The sequence below is a fragment of the Choloepus didactylus genome, chromosome 10 (assembly GCF_015220235.1).
Source record: "Choloepus didactylus isolate mChoDid1 chromosome 10, mChoDid1.pri, whole genome shotgun sequence".
In the NCBI taxonomy this organism is placed as follows: Eukaryota; Metazoa; Chordata; class Mammalia; order Pilosa; family Megalonychidae; genus Choloepus; species Choloepus didactylus.
Genome location: NC_051316.1, coordinates 450,763 through 460,347, shown reverse-complemented (window position 1 = coordinate 460,347; position 9,585 = coordinate 450,763). Strand labels below are relative to the sequence as shown.

Here is a 9,585-nt window from a genome sequence, read left to right as displayed (position 1 = left end):
GTATAACTTGTTTCTGTAGTCTCTTTCAAGGGACCATATTACTACACCAAAACATTTTTCTGCCTATGTCAAATTGGTGTATAAAGCCTAAGAATAACAGTACATCAAGTCACTAATATATTCTGGATCAACACTCGTTAAAAAGTTTATTGGGGCTGGAAGTGGACATGCTGGAGGCCACAGGCAGACTGCAGTGGAAAACACTTCACACAACAGGGTGGGTTGCCCTGCAGGATGAGGCAGAGGGCTGGCCAATGGGGTGGACCCAGATTTGAGGCCTGCAGGGTCTTTGCTGACCCATGCATGTCCTGTCATATTCCAGAGGTTCAAGCAGCACTGGGCCTAGAGGCTGATTGGGGTGGGAATGAGACCTAGGCATGAGGAGGGCTGCTGCAGACATGCCTGGGTGTAGATGAGGGTGGGTGACTTCCATGAAGTTGATCAGGCAGAGGAGGACCCCTTACTGTGGCAGGGGAACCAGGTGCATTGCCCCCATGTGCCTGCAGATAAAGCCCACCCACACAGCAACTCACACTTGGGCTGCTCCTTGCTGCTCAACCCTGCAAGGCAGGCAGACTGGAGCCAGGCCTCAGGGCACCAGGGACCAAGCTAAGTTGCCCCCACCTACACAAGCTGAGGCTGCTGTTGGGGAAGTTGGCTCTGAAGCATGTGCCACTCTGACTTGCAGCCAGGAGCAGCAAGGGTGAGGGCAAGGAGGCCAATGATGGCAGCAAGACCAAGATCTGGGAGACATATGACCTGCCACCCATGCCTAGTAGTGCCTGCCTGGTCCACAACTTCCCTGTGGCTGAGTGGAACCAGCAGTCCAGGGAGGAAGGGGTCAGGCAAGAGGCTGGCTGCTTCTGTGACTGCCATGGTGGGGAAGTGGAGAGCACATCTCCATGGATCTGGGACCAGATGGCAGCACAGGAGGAGTAGGATGGTGGGGAAAGGGCAGAGGGCAAGGCAAAGGGAGACAGGGTTGGTGAGAAAGACCAGGGGACTTGGGATGCTGATGCTGCAGCCTTCATGGGCAGAGATGGGGGACACCAACATCCCCTGGTGATGGTGGCTGAGGAGACTATACACATTCTGGAGGGCAAGCCTCTGGATGATAAGGTGTGTTCTGACTACAGGGGTAATGCAGAACAATGAGGCAGAAGACCCTGTTCAGATCCCTCCTGGATACTAACAAAATCCCATCCCTCATGCTGTGGGGACCACAGGGCTGTGGTAAGTCCACTCTGGCTCACATAATAGCTAGCCAACAACAGCAGGACACATAGCATGTTTGTGACATTGACTGCAACAAATGCTAAGACAACTGATGTGCAACATGTCAATAGAAAAATTTCAGAATGAAAAGACCTTTTTCAAAAAGTAAAGCATCCTTTTTATTGATGAGATTCATCAGTTCAATAAATCTAAGCAGGACACTTTCCTTCCTTATGTAGTTTGTGGGAGGATTACTCTGATTGGGGCAACCACTGAGAACACCTCCTTCCTGGTCAAGCTGGCCTTCTGAGCCATGTTGGGTTATTGTTCTCCAGAAGCATCCAGTAGAGCAAGGTGACAGTTTTAATGATAGCAGTCAACTTCATGGGATCCCAAGTCCTGGACTTGAGCTGTTCCACTGACCCTATGAGTCAGAGCCTCAATAGCAGCTATGAGCCCTCAGTGTTCACAGAAGAAAAAGCTGTGGGTACTATGATGTATCTCAGTGACAGCAATGCCAGAGCTGGATTGAATGGACTGCAGCTGGCTGTTCTGCCCAGGCTAAGCTCTAGGAAGATGTTTTATAAGACAAGCAGGTAAATGTATTCTCCCAGTAGAGTTGTGATCCCTGAAAATGACATTAGGGAAGAGGTCCAGCAATCCCACAATTTATATGACTGAACAGAGGAAGAGCATTTTAACTGCATTTCTGAATCTCATGAGTCCTTGTGTGGCTCAGACCAGAAAGCCTCCCTCTACTATCTTGCTCCCATGCTGGAAGTAGAAGAGGATCTGCTGTATGTGTCAGGCTGCTTGTGAGGTTTGCCAGTGTATTAGGGTACTCTAGGGAAACAGAATCAGTGAGCAATATCTATGAATATAAGATTTATAAATATGACTCACCCAACTTTGGATATGCATGAGTCCAAATTCCGTAGGGCAGTCAGCAAACTGGCAACTGCAATGAAGATGTTCAATGAACTCCTCAGGAAATGAAATGGCAACTTTGATGAACTCCTCAGGAAATGCTTCACTGGGCAGTTGAAGAAGTGAAGGCCCTCTGTCTTGCTTAAATGGCTTCAACTGATTGGATTAAACACAGCCAACTGCATTCTGTCATTGTGGAAGACATGTCTTTCAGTGAGTCATCAGTCACAGCTGCAGCCAATTGACTGATTTAATAAACCAGCCTGTTGGTTTATTAACCAGCCACAAACATCCTCACAGCAATAGTTAGGCCAGTGCTTGCCTGACCAGACAGCTTGGTACCATCACCTGGACAAGTTGACACATGAACCTAACCATCACAGTCCACCCTTTGTCAACTTGGAAGTTATACACATCACCTAACCATACTTTGTCTCTAAGTAGAGAACAATAACAGACATATATTTTGCTTAACAATATTCTGCTCCATAGCATACAACTGGAAATGCACTAAATCTCTCCAGAATTGGGTGCAAGTCCTTGGGTGACATTAGCTCTTAAAATTGATTCCTTTTAGCTTAAATACAGCAAAATGAACAGTACAGCTTATACCATATGATAAGGGGATAAGACAGAGAAGAAAGCAAAGATATTTGCTTTACAGACAAAAACAAACATACTCATAAAAAAGCAAGGAAGAAATACTCATGTGATCATAGTCCTTATTTCTGTAACTGGTCACATGGCTGTTGTTCACATTTATCACTACCTTCTTTCACTACCCATTCCATGTTCCCTTTAACCTCAGCAAGCACTTCAGCTGGCCATAGTTCTTTGCCTGGTGGGGTGAACCAAACCTTCATTCCTGAAGTTTCTTGGCCATTGGTAGCCCTGCCTGGTTAGGGTTGTTGCAGTTTTCCATCGACTTTAATCACAGGGCATGGTAGTACTAAGAGATGCCCAAGGGGATCTCCTGAATTCCAGGAAAACTCTTCTATATTTCCATTATGTAGTTACAGAGCTATTTCCCCCTGATAGGATCAATCACCATAGCCAGAGTAATCCCCTTCCTTCCCTGTTGATTCAGAGGCATAAGTAGCCCAAAGTGATCAGGTGGGAGTCTTAACTTCCAGTTCAATGGGATTATTGTGTTTCCTGGAGGAAGCACTCTTTTTGGAACAAAAGACTTGTAGACCAGCAGAGCTTAAGCTTGCAGAGACAGGAAGGAAAAATTTCCCTAGTGGATCACTAGGAGTGGTAGTGAGTGGTGCCACTCCTGTTTACACCCCTTGATTCCTGGACCCATGAATCCTGGCTATGGGAGAAACAGCACCATAGAGCGGATGCTGATTCAGAGCATACACAGCCTCATGGAGAACACTGCCCCAACCCTGCAAGGTATTGCCACCAGTTGGCACTGTAATTGAGTCTTCAACAGGCCATTCCACCATTCTATCATCCCAGTTGCCTCTGGATGATGGGGAACATGGTAAGAACAGAGCATTCCATGAGCATGTGCCCATTCCCTCACTTCATTTGCCTGAAGTTGGTTCCTTGGTCAGAAGAAATGCTGTGTGGAATAGCATGATGGTGGATAAGGCATTCTGTAAGTCCACAGATGGTAGTTTTGGGAGAAGCACATCATGCAGGGAAGGCAAACCCATATCCAGAGTATGTGTCTATTGCAGTAAGAAAAAATCACTTCTACTTCCATGATAGAAGTGGCCCAATATAATCAAACTATGACCAGGTAGTAGGCTGATCACCTGGGGGAATGGTGTCATATCAGGGACTGAGTGTAGGTCTCTGCTGCTGGCAGATTGGGAACTCAGCAGTGTCCATGGCAAGGTCAGCCTTGGTGAGTGGAAGTCCATGTTGCTGAGCCCATACATAACCTCCATCCCTACCACTATGACCATTTTCTTCATGAGTCCATTGGGCAGTGACAGGAGTTGCTGGGGAAAGAAGCTGATTGGTATCCACCAAATGGGTCATATTATCCACTTGGCTATTAAAATCTCCTTCTGCTGAAGTCACGCTCTTGTGATCATTCACATGGGACACAAATATTCATGTTTTTTGCCCACTCAGAAAGACCTATACACATACCCTTTCCCCAAACTTCTTTGTCACCAAATTTCCCATCATTTTCCTTCAAAGTCCCTGACCATCCAGCCAAATGATTAGCAACAGCCCGTGAATTAGTATAGAAATGCACCTCTGGTCAGTTCTCCTTCCAAGCAAAGTGAACAACCAGGTGAACTTCTCAAAATTCTGCCCACTGGGAGGATTTTCCCTCACCACTCTCCTTCAGAGACATTGCAGAAAGGAGCTGCAGTGCTGCAGCTGTCCAGTTTTGGGTGGTGCCTGCATATCTTGCAGAACATCTGTAAACCAGGCCTGAGTTTTGTCTTCCTCAGTCACCTGATTGTAAGGAACTCCCCAAGGTGTCATGGCTATGGGCTGGAAAAGAGAAGATAAGGTGGAAGAAGAGGGGGCCATGGGCATTTGGGCCACTTCCTCATGTAATTTACTTGGGGAATTATAATAGGTACCTCATAATAGGTAACTCAGGTCTCATGGTAACTTGGTGGCCCATGGTTAAGATTTCTGTCTCTACCAAGGCCCAGCAGCAGGCCAAAATCTGTTTCTCAAATAGAGAGAAGTTATCTGTAGATGAGAGTAAATCTTTCCTCCAAAATCCTAAGGTCCTGCATTGTGATTCTCCTATAGGAGCCTGCCAGAGTCTCCAAACAGCATCTCTATTTGCCACTGAAACTTCCAGCACCATTGGGTCAGTTATACCATATGTTCCAAGTGACAGAGAAACTTGCACAGCAGCCTAGACCTGTCACAGAACCTCATCTTGTTCTGGTCCCCAGTCAAAACTAGAAGATTTTCTGGTCACTCAGTAAATAGGCCAGAGTAGCACACCCAAATGAGGAATATGTTGTCTACAAAATCCAAAGAGGCCAACTAAGTGTTGTGCCTCTTTTTTGGTCACGGGGGAGCCAGATTCAACAGCTTATCCTTTACCTTAAAAGGAATACATCAACAGTCCTGACACCACTGGACACTTAGAAAATTTACTGAGATGGAAGTCCCCTCTATTTTTGTTGGATTTATCTTCCATCCTCTGCCATGCAAATACCCTACCAACAAATCTAGAGTAGTTGCTGCTTCTTGCTCACTAGGTCTAATCAACCTGATCTCATCAATATAATGGACCAGTGTGATGTCTTGTGGGAGGGGGAAATGATCAAGATCCCTGCAGACAATATTATAACATAGCACTGGAGAGTTGATACAACCCTGAGGTAGCACAGTGAATGTATACTGCTGGCCTTGCCAGCTGAATGCAAACTGTTTCTGGCGGTCCTTACTAACAGCAATTGAGAAAAAGCATTTGCCAGATCAATAGCTGTATACCAAGCACCAGGGGATGTGTTGATTTGTTCAAGCAATGATGCCACATCTGGATTGGCAGCTGCAATTGGAGTCACCACCAGGTTAAGCTTATGGTAATTCACTTTAATCATCCAAAACCCATCCATTTTCTGCACAGGCCAAATAGGAGTGTTGAATGGGGATGTGGTGGGAATCACCAACCCTGCATCCTTCAAGTCCTTAAGAGTGGAGTTAATCTCTGCAATCCCTCCAGGAATCTGGTATTACTTCTTGTTTACTATTATGCTAGGCAGGGGCAGTTCTAGTGGCTTCCACTTGGCCTTTCCCACCATAATAGCCCTCACTCCATGACTCAGGGAACCAATGAGAGGATTCTGCCAGTTGCTGAGTATGGCTATTCCAATTATGCTTTCCAGTACTGGGGAAATAACCACAGAATGAGTCAAGGGACATACTGGACCCACTGTGTGATGGACCTGAGATAAAACTCCATCAATCACCTGACCTCCATAAGCCCCAACTCTGACTGGTGGACCAGAGTGAAATTTTGTGTCTCCTGAATTAATGTCACTTCTGAACCAGTGTCTAATAATCCACAAAATATCTGATCATTTCCTTTTTCCCAATGCACAATTACCCTGGTAAAAGACTGTAGGTCCTCCTGGGGAAGGCTTGGAGGAAGATTAACAGTATAAATTTTTCACAGTGTAATAGGGTCCTTCCCCAAGGGTACCTGACCTTCCCTTCATTCAGGGGGCTCTGTATCTGTAAACTTTCTCAAGTCTGGGAATTGATTAAGGGGCCATGACTCTCTGTTTTTGTAATTCTAGGGAGACTTTTGTTCACTTGACCTAGAATTCTTCTGCCTATGTAGTTCAAATAAGAATTCAGTTTGTTGCCCATCTATTTTACTAATTTGTACTCCATGATCTACTAGCAATGCCATCAGTCTCTGTGAGTCATATTATTTTTACTGCTGCTTTGAGCCTGTTTTCCATTATGGTAGCCACACCCAACTTGTCTGTGGCAATTCACTGCAGCTGCTTGGCTTCTGCCAGCTTGGGACCTGATTATCCCCATTGTGTTTAAAGATTCCAGCTCAGTGACAGCAGTTCCTATAGTAATATCTGACCTATAGAGAAGGATGATGACAGAGCTCTTCAGGGATGATGTAGCTAGTCTCACAAATTTATTCCTCACAGTCCTGGTAAAAGATGTGTCCTCTGGACATTCCAGGGGTGTGTGAGCAGGTCTTCCATGACAAATTCACTCTAACATTCCAATCTCTCTAGCCTTTGAATCCCCTCCTCCACATTGTACCAGGGCAGTTCTGGCTTTTCAACCTCCAGTAATGCCAGCCACCTTTTGATGCATGTTTCAGACAACCACCCAAACAGTTAACACCCTTTCTAACCCCTCAGAATACAAAATTTAATGCAGAATCTCTGCTTAGAGGGCCCATATCAGTAAATTCAGCCTGATCCAGCCTTATAATCCTTCCACCATTATCCCACATCCTTAATATCCATTCCCACACATATTCCCCTGGTTTCTGTCTGTATAAATTGGAAAAATCATACTGTTCTTTCAGAGCATAGCATACTTCCTCATAGGTCACTCTTTGTGCCTCATCTTTCAGGGCCTTTTGGGACTTTCATCTAGTTATAAGTCTTGAAGCAAAGACTGGTGGTGGGTGTAGGTGATGAAAAGAGTTACAATTATCCCTTAAGCCATTCACCTCAGGACATTCTGTTGCATTTTCCTCTCTTAAAACAGGATTAATCTCTCCAGACAGAGGAGTGAGGGCTTCTTCCTCAGGGGAGGTGATTACAGGATTAGCAGGCACTGAAGGGTTAATCTCTTTAGGTGGAGTTTGGATTGCAAGCTCCTTGGGGCAGACTGGAGGTGGGGAAGCTATTTCCTCAGGACAGTCCTCTACAGGTAAATCTAACAATGACTTAGCAGAATCCAGGGTTCCTATGTTCTCACTACCATTATTATCAAACCGTATGTCCTCACCCCAGTTTCAGGATCCTGTTCTTTTCCAATCAATGCCTTTACTTTAACAGCAGACTCCCTGAGAGGTTGAGATTTTAGTTCATGTTGTAAAGTTGCTACTTGCACAATGAGAGTCTCCAGCTGGTTTTCAGAAATCTCAAGTCTGTGGGCATAGGAAATAAGATTTTCTTTTAGGGCACACATAGAAACCTTTACAACTGTAATATAGCATTTAAGTTTTACATTTGAAGCCTTTAGCTCATACCTTTCTGTTACAACTTTATCCAATGTATCTAAGAGCAGCCAGCCAACATTATACCTTTGAATTCTGCAAAACTCTGTGAAGGTGTCAAAAACACTGTCACCCAGGGCCTTGCTTCATATAAGAATATGATTAGGAGAATCAGACAGTTCTATTTTGCATATCTCCTTTGCCAACTCATGCCATGGACTGTCATTGCCCTCTTGATTATTGGAAATAGTGTCATTAGTGCCTTTGAATCTAATCAGAGTAGAAAAAAATTTTAAAAGCCAATTTTAAGATTCTGCTTCTCAAGAACCACTACTGGTATCCAGTTGTATTAGAGTTCTTTAGGGAAACAGAATCAATGAGATATCTATGAACATAAGATTTATAGAAGTGACTCACACAACTGTGGGTATGCATGAGTCAAAATTCCATAGGGCATTCAGCAAACTGGCAACTCCAGTGAAGATATTCAATGAACTCCTCAGGAAATGAGCTGGCAACTTTTATGAACTCCTCAAGTAATAAACTGGGATCCTCAAAGAATGTGTTTGCTGAACTCCTCATAAAATGAACTGGCAACTTTTATGAACTCCTCAGGAAATGCTTCACTGAGCAGACAAAGAAGTAGTGAAGGTCCTCTAACTGTCTTGCTTAAAAGTCTTCAGCTGATTGATTGGATTAAACCTATCCAACTGAATTCTCTCATTGTGGAAGACACACCCTTTGTTGAGTCATCATTTACAGCTGCAGCCAATTGACTGATGATTTAATTAATCAGCCTGTTTGTTTATTAGACAGCCACAAATGTCCTCATATCAGTGGTAGGCCAGTGCTTGTCTGACCAGACAGATTGGTACCATCACCTGGCCAAGTTGACACATGAAACTAACCATCACAGCCAGCAAAGTATAGGTCTCATGGACCCATCTGCATTGACACAAGCAGTTGCCTACCATAGTCTTCCTGGAGGGCAAGTCACTTCTGGCTCAGTATTTATTCTATTTCCCCAGAGCCCCAAAGTCTATTGAGGTGTACAGCACCTACAAAAATGCCAAAGGGTGCTTGAGAATCCAGCAGGAACCTCTGTTGCTTGCCCCCTGCACCTGAGGAACCCACCCACCAGACTGATAAAGGATCTGGGCTATGGCAAACCCTACAATTACATTCCATTGTATGGTGAGCCTGTGGATCAGGAACTCCTGCCTGAAGAGCTGAGGAGCACAGGGTTCTTCAAACAGAAGCACTGCTGATGATTGTAGGTGGTGATGGTAGAAGGGGCTTTCTTTTACGTTTTTTTGTTTTCTTTTTCATTCTTTCTTTTTTCTTTTTCTTTAGGAAGGGCAAGGATGAAAGAGTAACTGTATTGTGAGGTTGGTCACTTGGGAAATGTTAAAACAGACCAACATTTTGTGCCAGAATTTTAAGAGTTCTTGGAGAAAGAGTTACTTCAGATAAATGTCTAACACTGAAATGGTATTTGCACTCTGAGAAATGGTCATGCTTATGAAAATATCTGACAGCATTGTGCAATGAGTAAATATTATAAGAAATTAATCTTATTTTGTCATAGTATTTAAGTCATAAAGTCATTTCAGGATTCAGTTCTGTAATATTCTTTTTTCTTTAATGTATATTCTGGGTGATTTCAACAGGTTAAAAAGCAATTGTGATTTAATACTGCAAGTGTTTTGAGTTTTCTTTTAATAGACACAGGATTTATGAGCCAATAAAACTATTTCAAATTACAAAAATTTTACTGAATGGAAAGGTTATTTTTCTACACAAAG

At 44.0% G+C, this 9,585-nt stretch overlaps 1 pseudogene; it reads left to right on the top strand.

Annotated features, from left to right (window-relative positions):
- Window positions 1–494: 494 nt before the first annotated feature.
- On the top strand, window positions 495–9,048 carry LOC119505110 (annotated as a pseudogene).
- The last annotated feature ends 537 nt before the right edge of the window (window positions 9,049–9,585 follow it).